This window comes from Schistocerca cancellata, chromosome 9, assembly GCF_023864275.1.
Source record: "Schistocerca cancellata isolate TAMUIC-IGC-003103 chromosome 9, iqSchCanc2.1, whole genome shotgun sequence".
Lineage (NCBI taxonomy): Eukaryota > Metazoa > Arthropoda > Insecta > Orthoptera > Acrididae > Schistocerca > Schistocerca cancellata.
Window position 1 is genome coordinate 294273021 of NC_064634.1, and position 12901 is coordinate 294285921.

A 12901-nucleotide genomic window follows, 5' to 3' on the forward strand; every position below is an offset into this window, starting at 1 on the left:
GAATGGTCCTCGCCGATACCCCAGGAGCAACAGTGTCCCTAATTTGCTGGCAAGTGGCGGTGCGGTCCCCTACGGCACTGCGTAGGATCCTACGGTCTTGGCGTGCATCCGTGCGTCGCTGCGGTCCGGTCCCAGGTCGACGGGCACGTGCACCTTCCGCCGACCACTGGCGACAACATCGATGTACTGTGGAGACCTCACGCCCCACGTGTTGAGCAATTCGGCGGTACGTCCACCCGGCCTCCCGCATGCCCACTATACGCCCTCGCTCAAAGTCCGTCAACTGCACATACGGTTCACGTCCACGCTGTCGCGGCATGCTACCAGTGTTAAAGACTGCGATGGAGCTCCGTATGCCACGGCAAACTGGCTGACACTGAAGGCGGCGGTGCACAAATGCTGCGCAGCTAGCGCCATTCGACGGCCAACACCGCGGTTCCTGGTGTGTCCGCTGTGCCGTGCGTGTGATCATTGCTTGTACAGCCCTCTCGCAGTGTCCGGAGCAAGTATGGTGGGTCTGACACACCGGTGTCAATGTGTTCTTTTTTCCATTTCCAGGAGTGTATAAATCACGATTACTGATCAAGGCACCTGGTGGCTATAGTTGGAACTGTACGGTGGCGCTGTGACGCTTGAAAGTCTTGCACCCCATGCTCTGGACATTAATGCTGTCAGTTTGATGCTCGTACTTTAATTGGTTTCTGTGTTTTAATGTGATAAATCGGGAAAGTTTAAATAAAGCCATCCGGTATAGCAGTCAAGCTAACAGATATCCACTGAGCAGCCGGAACATTATCAGCACATACCTTACAGCCGGTACGTCCACCTTTGCCGCGGATAGCAGCGGCGACGCGCCTTGGCATGGAAGCCACGTAGGTCGCTGGAAGGAGTTGGCACCACATCTGCCCACACAAGTCACCGAATTCCCATAAATTCCGGTGATGGGGCTATGAGTTTTAAGGCCACGTTCAGTTACATCCCAGATGTGTTTGATCGGGTTCGGATCCGGCCGGATGGAGGGCCAGCACATCAATTGGAACTCGACACTGTGTTCCTCGAAGCACTCCGTCACACTCCTGGCTGAAACCTGATTGTCAATTTTAGGCAGGATTCAGTTACGATTGTGGACGGGGCCGTAATCAGTTACTATAGGTTGCCTTTTACAGTTACACATATTTATTTTTTAAAACAGTGGCAGTCTAACGAATGATTAATGACAATTTTGCTGAAGCTACCTGACGTCCGATAAATCAAATGCAACGATGGAACAATACGCCACAGCCGAAACCGGCGGTCTGCACTATTTCCCCAGAATACTGTGTTTAGAGCGCCTGGAACGAGAGGGGAACCACTACCAGATTTCCGTCCGATTCCACAAACCCGAAAATCTGCACAAACAAGTCACAGTACAGAACACCAGACAAACCAACAGTAACTAAAACCCCACTCAATTTGCGTGAGAGGCAAAACCGAAATGTAACCAACCAGAATCAGCAACCACACGACAATGCGGAAACAATCGCAAAGGGAGCCAAATCCAGGTACCAAATGAGTGACATCAAATTCATTAGCCACAAACGCACACTGAACTCATTGTGACAACTTTGATGATGGTTGGCAGCATGAAGCAAATCTCTTCACTGATTTGTTAATTCACAGCTGAGTAGCCACAGCGTCTAGTCACTGCTCCAAGTGCTATTAACACAATAGGGTCTTCAAGTACTAAGTGGTATGCAGATCCACGAAACCACATGACGGCACGATGATAATCCGTCACAACATTACATATGTACTACGGGGCCCACATGGGTGACTGACTCCGTTCTACTTGGGCTGAAATGCACTCATCTTAAAGCTTGCTGGATCCGGTTTACGACGAGGTCGTGCACCCTCGTGACCACAACCCTTCCATCCGGCAGTCCATGCGTGCCGGCAGCGGCCCCGGCGTCTTTCGCACTGTGCGGACCTCGCTCCTCCTGAGTCCCCAACCGAATTCGCCACTGACACAACCCGGAAAAACAACGACGTCGCCCCAAAGATAGGGCAACGGTTACTACATACCAATAACTGCCGCTGCTGCCACTAGCAGACAGGCAACGCTAGCGAAACCGAGTGGCGCCAGTGAACGCGAGAAGAAGACAAACAACGGCAACCATGCCAACTAAACGATACGGTCTGGCCTCCAGCAGAGGGCGCAAACCTACAAACAGCACCAACGCGAGCCGCAGCACGGCTCATTGACCTTATGACATGGCGCATTATCTTGCTGCAAAATACTACTGTCGTCGGAAAACATGATCGTCATCAAGGGGTGTACGTAGTATGAAACCAGTGTACGATTCTATTTGCCCTCATGGTGCCTCGTACGAGTTCCACTGGACCGATGGATGCCGACGTGAATGTTCCTCAGAGGATAATGGAGCCGCCGCCAGGTTGTCTCCCTCCCGCCGTACGTTTGCCAAGGAGCTGTTCCCCTGGAACACGACGGATTCGTGCTCTCCCATCACCATCATGAAGAAGGTATCAGATCACACCGTGCTACGCTCTGCCACTGCGCTAATGTGCAGTGCCGATGGTCACATGCCCATTACAGTCGTAGTTGGGGAAGTCGAGGTATTAACATTGGCCCGTGTATGGGTCGTTGGTTGCGAAGGCCCAGTGTTAGGAGCGTTCGGTGAACTGCGTCTCCAGACACACTTGTACTCTGCCCAGCATTAAAGTGTGATATTACTTCCGTCACAGTTCGCCGCCTGTTCTATTTTAAGGGCACTCCCTGCCTACGACATCCGACATCTGTGACGAGGGGTGGCCGCCCAACCCCACGACGTCTGGACGTAGTTTCACCCTGGTTTCGCCACGTGTTGAAGACTCTCGCCACAGCACTCCTCGAACGCCCGACCATTCGTGCAGTTTCCGAAATGCTCGTGCCGAGCCTCCGGGGCGTTATAATCTGCCCTCGGTCAAATTCAGGTAGACCGTTAGCCTTCCCCATGCTAGAGAAGGACAGTATGCTCACTCATACTACATGCGTTGTGCGTGTATCGTACTAGTAGTCATTCCTCTCCAGGTGACGCTGCTATAGCCTGGACGGGTTTATAACGATAGTAGGTCAGTGGTCACAATGTACTGTGTGATTAGTGAACTATATATGTGAGGTGTATGTTCTGACGCACATGTCCTCAGTGCAGTTGGTGAGTTGGGCGCGAACCTCTTACGGGAATGCGGGAAATGAGCAAACAAATGACGTAATTGAACAGAGATGCTACTTAGTAGATCTCTGTATGTTGAGAATTTTGATTGGACGGAAAGCGGTTAAGGCTACAACGAGCACTGACGTGGCACATGTTTTCAACTTTCACCATTGATGTATTTCAGTGCCCAATTTGCGGCTGACGTCGATATCTCACTCGAAATATTGCTGTTTTAATTGTTCAACTGGAAGCCCGTCCCAGCTTCGCCAGGGTAGCGCTAACAACCTACAGCCAGATGACTTTTACAGAGTACTGTAATAGATTATTCACACTAGCCTTCCTCGTGAATCAGTGTATCCAGCAGTGGAAACCGTATCGGTGTTTGCGATTGAGATTAGGCTTCACATATAGACATGAAAACGTTACGGGAGACTTTAATTCAGCCAGTTTGTACAAAATCTTCCTCGTTAACCAGTCTCCTTGTTAGCGAACACCGCATCAAAATCTCCTGAGAATAGACTGCGCATACAGATTGAAAACACGGCGGGGGAATTTAATTTATCGCATGTGGAGGTGTAAGATATTCGAAAATGTCTTGGAACAGGTTCACACGGCAAATTGTTGTTCCTGAGATTTCGAGTGAGCACTACGAAATCCATAAACAATTCTAAGCGCGAAGATAGAGGCTTTGAGCAGGTCAGTCCACCAAATCCGCATCGTTTTTCTGTGACCGCAGTACAGTGGGCAGGACGATTATCTTCAGTAGAAAGGGAGACCTAACACCAATTACCCTCAAATTTCTGGAGCCATTTTATTTTATAAATAGCGTTCGTTTCGTCATTAAGAAAAAGTAATAGTGTGATTCTAACGCAGAAAAAATATCTATAACTCAGCACATTACCTTTACCGACTATTAATGTAATCATAGCACAATGGGGAAAATATAGTCCACCAACCTCTCACGTATGATCTTGACTGACTCATCGCTTCATGAATTCGTCTTTTTCTGCTCCACAAGTATTCTGCGCTGTTTACAACACTCTGAACGACTCTGCAGGTTCGTCCTTGTCATCAGTGACATCTGGCGGCAGAAATGCTAAGGAAGCTACTTGATGTGTTGTTTTGACATCGATCTCTGTACTTGGGTCCCATTGGAAATCCTCAGCAGTAGACGCACCAGTTGATTGAATTGTGGAAAATACTCTAATGTTCAGGTGCCATTGTGAGTGAGAGCCTTTGGTCTACCGCGACGACGACTGGGTTCAGTTCTCTACTGACATTAGTACTTCACTGTGGTATCGTTAAAAGACATCCGAAGTACGCGGAAATGCTGTAAAATCGGCCTGAGCTTGTATCACTTTGTAACGGTCCCCATTCGAACTCAGTGAATTATCTACAACGACGCACAACGTCCGAAATGACGTGATCGTGAAAACTTAGGCCTTAGGTATTGGAGTACACAAGAGACGGAGATGTCCTCTGTAGCTGCCGAACAAGTGCTCGTATAGCAGTAGCCGTGCGTCTACACAGATGTAAGCCTCAACTTGATAATAATTCGCATTTCGTTGAGTGAGAACTAAGAGATAGCGGAGGAATGGTGTGAATAAATAGTAGCCGAAGGTTGGAGGAAACATGAAAGATCTGTAAAATTTAAAAGGTTCGATATTCTAGTGCGCTGGCAGTATGAAACAGATATGTAACACCAGGCAAGCGATGAAATTCATGAACCGAGTCCGAGTTACAGGGCCCTCTTTGATGAGTGCCTTCTATCTGTCGAAGTGCACGTAAATCCGTACACTCAGATGGAAATTTTCATTCTTTGTGCATTCCACATGTACCAGCAGCTTATGTTACAGACAACTTGAAGAAAGCGCAACGGATCCACAGAAAGAAACCCTAAATTATTGACGTAGTCAGCATTATCCCATTACCGAAACAATCTGCTGCAGGATCGTATAGGATCTAGCGGAAAATTTTGCACCAATAAACTATTACCAAATGTATCGAAAGCTACAGGAAGCAGCAGAGAGAGTATCCACGAAGCCTCGACTGTCGTGAGAGAACACCTGTGGCCTGACAGGTCATCTCTTGCCATCGATTTGGTTGTCGCTTCGGACATATAAAATGACATATGACCGTTTTTGCCTAAGGAGTAATAAAACAAAATTATCTTCTATTTGCAGATTTATAAACTGCTATATATGGTTTGTGAATCCATAGATGCTCAGGGATCCGATGCTACAGCAGCGATCCCTCAATAGTTACCAACCTCATTCAAATTCCACAATTCAAATTCCGAAAAAAGCAGTTGTGTAACCATTGTTGCAAATGGATCAGACCACGTTGGCAGATGGAAAGACCGAATTTCAAACGCATATTTATGCAGCCGATAATCTAGTATTGCCTATTCATTCATTCATTTCCGTGTCCGGTCAGCATTTCCAGAAAGTAGCAACTCCGATGGCCTTGTTGTTTTCCTCGATCAGGTCCTGTGTTGTGCAGGGCTGTTCAAGTTGAGGACAACTTAGCAGGTGGGCCGGGTCTTGCGTTGTTCCGCACTCGCAGGATGTACTTCCACCAGCTGGAAGAATGCCCCATTTTCTGCATGTTGGTCTTGCAAAGAGGAACGCCCACTCTAAGACGACTGAGCGATCTCTAAATAGGGTAGGGCAAGTCATTTCCTGGGGCTAGCTCTTCCTTTACAGGGATATCAGGTGGTTGCTTGCTCTTCCACCTGGTGATGCGGTTAGACTCTGGTGTTCCATCTAGTGGCTGAGTCCTGGCGATGAAGCTCGTTCTCGACTTCAGTCGACGGACTATAGCCTGATGATCGTGCAGTGGATGTCGGGGATCATAAGTTTGCTTAGCCCTCTCTACATCAGCTTCAACAGCCCTTCTGATAGTGGGGGGAGCTACTCCAACAATCGGCTAGATTTTATCGACTGGAGTTGGCTTCATACATCCCGACAAGATTCATACGGTCTCATTGATTGCAATATCAACATGTTTGGTGTGAGTGGATGCACTGCACACAGGTGAAGCGTACTCTGCAGCGGACACACACAAAGCAAGGGCCGAAATTCTCAGGACGGGAGAACTTGCTCCCCAGGCGGTGGATGCGAGCTTCCTCAAGAAAGAGGTTTCTAATAAAGGTCATGGGACGGTGATAACACTGCTAGAGTTTTTACAGATGAACTATTATTTGTCACATCCTCTTTAAAATATTTGCACATACTTATTTATGATTAAAAATTACTCAGTATTAGATTATTCTTATGTACCTCATGTACTATGAAAATCTATTGTGAAATGTTAGTGTATGGAAAACAGTAGCAGGAAACAAAATACAAAATCATGACAATCTAATATTGCTCGGTAGACTTTGGAGACAATGTGGCAATCCCGTATTGTTTTTGCGGGAAAATCACAGGTGGGTTTGGTGTCTCATTGTCTTATTGCTATGGGTTATGGTGTGTCACTTTTGAGGCGAGTACTTGTTGAGTGTACTGTTGAATTAGAGTGGTTGTGGATGAGTATGTATTTAAAAATTTTCAAAACGGTCATTTAGCCATACAAAACGTCTGATGGACGAAACACCATCAATAATGTCACGTGCCTCCACTCACCCCCCAAGACACGGCAGAGAAGTGTGAAATGGAAACCATTGCACTATCACAGTCTTCATATCTGAAACCCTTCAGAATCTCTCTCTGCATGCTAGTTTTATTCTCTTATTAAAACTTCACTCTACGATCAGTTTTAGTATCGGGAAATTTCGGATTAAGCGACACACCTCTAGCATTCATAGCGACCTCGGATAAGGACGCATATCAAATCTGAACTGACGTTCGATTGAAAAAGGTAAGTTAAATGCAAAGTATATTTTATGACAACAAAATTTTACGGTATAAAATTTGATGTGACGTTTGTCACGTATCTTGGGGATAGCAAAGTGAGATCGACTGTTAAACTGTCTGCTGATGCGATAAAAGAAGAAGTGAAGGTTGATTTGGAAGTCATAGAGCATCCAGTTTTACAGTAAGAGTACGATAGAACGACTAAATAAGGCGGAAGGCATATATAACATTCCTTTAGATTTTCTATAATCGTTGGGTGAAGTGGTAACCATACGACTGTTCAAGATGGTGTGTATTATCTACGAGACCGGAGCCATACCGTCAGACTTTCGAAAAAACATCATCCACACAATTCCGAAGACGGCGAAGGCAGAGAAGTACGAAAATTATCGCATAATAAGCTTAACAGTTCATACAGCCAAGTTTCTGACAAGAATAATTAACAGAAGAATACTGATGTTCCCTTAGGTGACGATCAGTTTGGCTTTAGGAAAAGTAAAGGCACCAGAGACTCAGTTCTGACGTTATGCTTCATAATGGAAGCAGGACACAGGAAACGTCAGGACACTCGGATAGGATTTGATGACCAGGAAAAGGGTTTGACAACGTAAAATGGAACAAGATATTCGAAATACTCAAAAAAGAGGAATAAGCCATCAGGAAAGACTGGTAATATAACCAAGAAGAAATGTCAAGAATGGAAGCCCGAGTACGATGTGCTCGGATTGAAATGTGTGTAAGACTAGGTAGCAGTTGTTCTCTGCAACTGTTCGTTCAATCTGTACATCGAAGAAGCAATGACGGAAATAAAAGATAAGTTAAAGGGCAGGATTGAAATACTAGGTGAAAAGACAATAATAAGATTCGCTGATGAAAATTCTATCCCCCGGGAAAGCGACGAAAAAGTACCGGACACGCTGAATGGAATAGACAGACTATTGACCACGGCATGTGGGCTGAGAGCAAACGGGAGTACAACGGAAGTAATGAGGTGTAGCAGAAATGAGGCAAGTGACAAGCTTATCAAAACTGGGGGCCGAAAAGTAGACAAAATGTATGAATTCTGTAACGTTTATCGTAAGACGGACGAAGCAAGGAGGATGCAAAGAGCAGGCAAGCACAGGCAAAGAGGGGATTCTCGGCCAAAAGAACTCTACTAGCTTCAAACACTGACCTAAATTTTACGAAATTTTGGAGAATATACGTCTGAAATACAGCGTTGTATGGAAGTGAATCATGGGCTGCGGGAAAACCGGAGAAGAAGGGAACCGAAACGTTTGAGATGTGGTGCTACAGAAGAATGTTGAAAATTGGGTAGACTAATAAGGTAAGGAATGAAGGGGTTCTCAGTAGAATCGGCGAGGAAAGTAATAAGTGAATAAGACTAACGAGAAGAAGGAACAGTGTGACAGAGCTTTCGTAAATACATCAGGGAATAACGTCCCTGGTAATGAAGATGTAGAGGTATAAATTGTGGGGGAAGACAGAGAGTGGAATATAGCCAACAAATAATTAAGGGCTTTGGACGTAAATGCTGCTCTAGGATGAGGCGGTTGGTGCAGGAGAGGAAGTCATGATGGGTCACATCAAACCAGTCGGAGTACCGAAGATCCAAAAAAAGAAACAAGGGAGAGATGAGCTACATTCGCTCAAGGGTAGGGACCTACAGGGAGCACCGGATTGGTTTCGTGGTCTCGTCACTGCTACTACTCACGGGGCAGGTGCCGTGAAACATACCAAGCACTGACACTGAAGTTGCGACATCACGTGAATCGTTTTGTTTCACACAAGACTGATCCCACCGGTACAGTTATGGCGACGGTTCATTTCTCACGAGCCAGTGCGGTTAATTAAGTTGGGCAACGGAATTTAATGAAACGCTATCTGTTATGGGGCCCTGATTACTGTATCCTGAGGTGGTCTCACTTTCTCTTACTCCTACCTGTGAACATGTGATTCGTTTATTATGAAAGGAAATCACAGAGTAAAACATATTTATAATTTATTCCATAACTGACGTATTAAATCTTGGAAGATTATGAACATCGATTGCTAACAGTTTCAAGTCAAATAGTACATAGATGGTCACATTAATGACAGGGACTAGTTGCTGGCAAGTTTCTGAGATGGATGGGAGTGGCCGAGCGGTTCTAGGCGCTACAGTCTGGAACCGTGCGACCGCTACGGTCGCAGGTTCGAATCCTGCCTCGGGCATGGATGTGTGTGATGTCCTTAGGCTAGTTAGGTTTAAGTAGCTATAAGTTCTAGGGGACTGATGACCTCAGAAGTTAACTCCCTTGGTACTCAGAGCCATATCGCTCTCTCTCTCTCTCCCTCTCTCTCTCTCTCTCTCTCTTCTCAGCGATCACAGGCCCTGTAGAGCACGCGCTGCATCAACGATCTGCTTCCACCGCCTTCTATCTCTCGCAGCCTCTCTCCACCCTGTGCAAATTCCCAGTGCTGCGAGGTCCTTCTCAATGTCATCTTTCCACCTTGTACGGGTCGGCCCAATGGTCTTGTTGCCTGGAGAGTTCTTTCAAATGCTTTCTTGGTGATTCTGTTGTTTCCCATTCTAGCCACATGTCCAGCCCATTGCAGTCTTCTACTTTTTGATTTCTGGATGATAGTGGGTTGCTTCATTAACTGATAAATTTCATTGTTCTTTCGAATTCTCCATACAAAATTCTCCAACACAGGTCCCCAGATTTTTCTCATTACTTTCCTTTTGAAAACATTCAGTTTTTCTTTTTCATTCTTTGTAGGTGTCCAGCTTTCTGAATCGTACAGTACTGCGGGGCAGATGATAGTGATGTATATCTTCATCTTTGTGGTGACTGACCAAGCTTTACATTTTATTGGATTGCTTAGTGCGTACATCTGACGCTATTCTTTCATTTATATCCATTATTATGTTACTAAATCACAATGTTATATGACAGGTATAACGCTGGTGCTCCAATGTGAGCTGCGGTGATCAGCGTCGAACCACAAAAGCGTAACTCGAGGGGGCTCCCCATCTCTGCCGATGAAGCGAGTACTCCTCTTGAGTCCGCCAGTCTCCGAATCTCCAGGTCTGAAAGTCTACCCCGAATATATCTTGCTCCGGACTCCATGACTGAATGTCTGGAAATGTCAAAACCCAACTGTTCAAACCGGAATGCCTGTGACTGTCCTGTTCTGCATTCTATGCCCGTATCTTCACGAATCGCTAATAATGTACTCCTCCGCGCGAGGCGATAGTTTTCACGTGCCTAATATTTCCGGCCTATCACCCAATCTGACGTCAACACTGGGAAAGTGTATAATTTTGTAATGTATTTTATCCTCTTTCCAGTGGCTCCGTAAAAACTCCTTTCCCAAATCAACTTCTGTCACCTCCTTCTCAGTCTAAAAAGTGGAACTCAGGACATAGGTAAAAGACCGCCTACCACTCACTGACCGTGCTATTCCCGCCAGCACGTTTTCACCTTTATGAGAAACAAAATAAAATCACAGTCGATGGTGTTCTTAGTACGCTTTACAGAGATGTTGTCTGCCGGCGGAGCCTATTCTTCTGCACATTCAGTGGACCAGTTTTTCTCATCAACCTGAGGATAAGTTGTATGTCTGAAAGGTTAGATTGGGGAAGCAAAGTGGGGATAGCGTTTTCAGCACAGCAACAGCGTCCGACATTGTCCTCGATCCTGCTCAAGAAAATGGTTCAAATGGCTCTGAGCACTGTGGGACTTAACTTCTAAGGTCGTCAGTCCCCTAGAACTTAGAACTACTTAAACCTATCTAACCTAAGGACATCACACACATCCGTGTCCGAGGAAGGATTCGAACCTGCGCGCGGTTCCAGACTGTAGAGCCTAGAACCGCTCGGCCACTTCGGCCGGCCGATCCTGCTCACATTGTAGCACCAGAGTGATAGGGATGAATAGGCGCGAAAACTTGTTAATTGGCGTGCAGCGACTGCACGTTTGCATGCACAAAGCCCCGTTCTTACGCTTTCCCTCAGCAGTGGGTTCAATGTCCAATTTGTAAAATACATCATCTCCATTTCCCTAGGAATGATCCCCAAAGCAGTGCTTTGCTCTCCGTAGTGTCTGACAGCCCTTGATGGTCCTATGTCTGTCTCTACACAACTTTATACTACCTGCATGACATCTCATTGGAATAAAATCCCACAAAGAGTTTGTACGGCCCCTGAAATCTCTGCCATATAGCTCCTTAAGATTCTAAGAGTAGTTGGTTTGTTTAATTGTGACTGACATACGAATTCGTTCCATCATTGCTTACACGGATGAGATGTGGTTAGCTGTAATGGCTAGCCGGCTCTCAAAGTCTACTAGCATCGTAATATTTTTCGGATAGCCTACAAAACAAACGATAGGTAGCTGCAGGATTGAGTGGAATGAGGCTACTATGTCTCCACTCCGCTCCTTACGTACCGCAGACTGTCTTTTTGGTTGCCTACTGTGGTATGAGGGGGGTTCAATAAGTAATGCAACACCTTTTTTCTCGGCCACTTTCGATTGAAAAAATGAGGAAATTGTTCGGGGACGTCGTGGAGTACTCCCCCCTTCAGCCCCTATAGTTTCACGAAGTTCCGATAGGTGGCGGCGCTATGTGTAGTCTTAAAAATGACATCTGTAACGGATGTGCGTTCCAAGCAGGGAGCTGTCATTCAGTTTCTTTTGGTGGAAAACCAGAGTATCGCAGATATTCATAGGTGCTTGAAGATTCTCTATGGACATCTGGCAGTGAACAAAAGCACGGTGAGTCGTTAGGCGAAGCTTCTGTCATCGTAGATACAAGGTTACAGAAACCTGCCCGATCTCCTGCTTGCCGAGCGTCTTCACACAGGTGTGACCCCTGCAGTGCTGATACGTGCGGACACTCTCTTTCCAAGTGATCAGCGGATCAAACTAAAATATCTCGCTGCTGAAATGGACGTTTCTGTTGGTCATCCTGACACCCTTGTCCACCAGTTGGGTTACTGAAAGATATGAGTGCTATTACTGAAAGGTATTACTGATAGGTATAAGTGCTATTGACAAGGGATTTCAGATCGATTCCGTATTTCCGGAAAGCTTTTGACACTGTACCACACAAGCGGCTCGTAGTGAAATTGCTTGCTTATGGTATACCTTCACAGTTATGGGACTGGATCTGTGATTTCCTGTCAGAGAGGTCGTAGTTCGTAGTAACTGACGGAATGTCATCGAGTAAAACAGAAGTGATTTCTGGCGTTCCCCAAGGTAGTGTTATAGGCCTTTTGCTGTTCCTTATCTATCTAAACGATTTTGCAGGCAATCTGAGACGCCGTCTTCGGTTGTTTCCAGTTGACACTGTCGTTTATCGACTACTAAAGTCATCAGAAGATCAAAACAAACTGTAAAACGATTTAGAAAAGATATCTGAATGGTGTGAAAAGTGGCAGTTGACCCTAAATAACGAAAAGTGTGAGGTTATCCACATGAGTTCTAAAAGGAACTCGTTCAACTTCGGTTACACGATAAATCAGTCTAATCTAAAGGCCGTAAATTGAACTAAATACTTAGGTATTACAATTACGAACAACTTAAATTGGAAGGAACACTTAGTAAATGTTGTGGGCAAGGCTAACCAAAGACTGCGTTTTCTTAGCAGGACACTTAGAATATGTAACAGAACTACATCTACATCTACATACATACTCCGCAATCCACCATACGGTGCGTGGCGGAGGGTACCTCGTACCACAACTAGCATCTTCTCTCCCTGTTCAACTCCCAAACAGAACAAGGGAAAAATGACTGCCTATATGCCTCTATACGAGCCCTAATCTCTCTTGTGGTCTTTCCGCGAAATATAAGTTGGCGGCAGTAA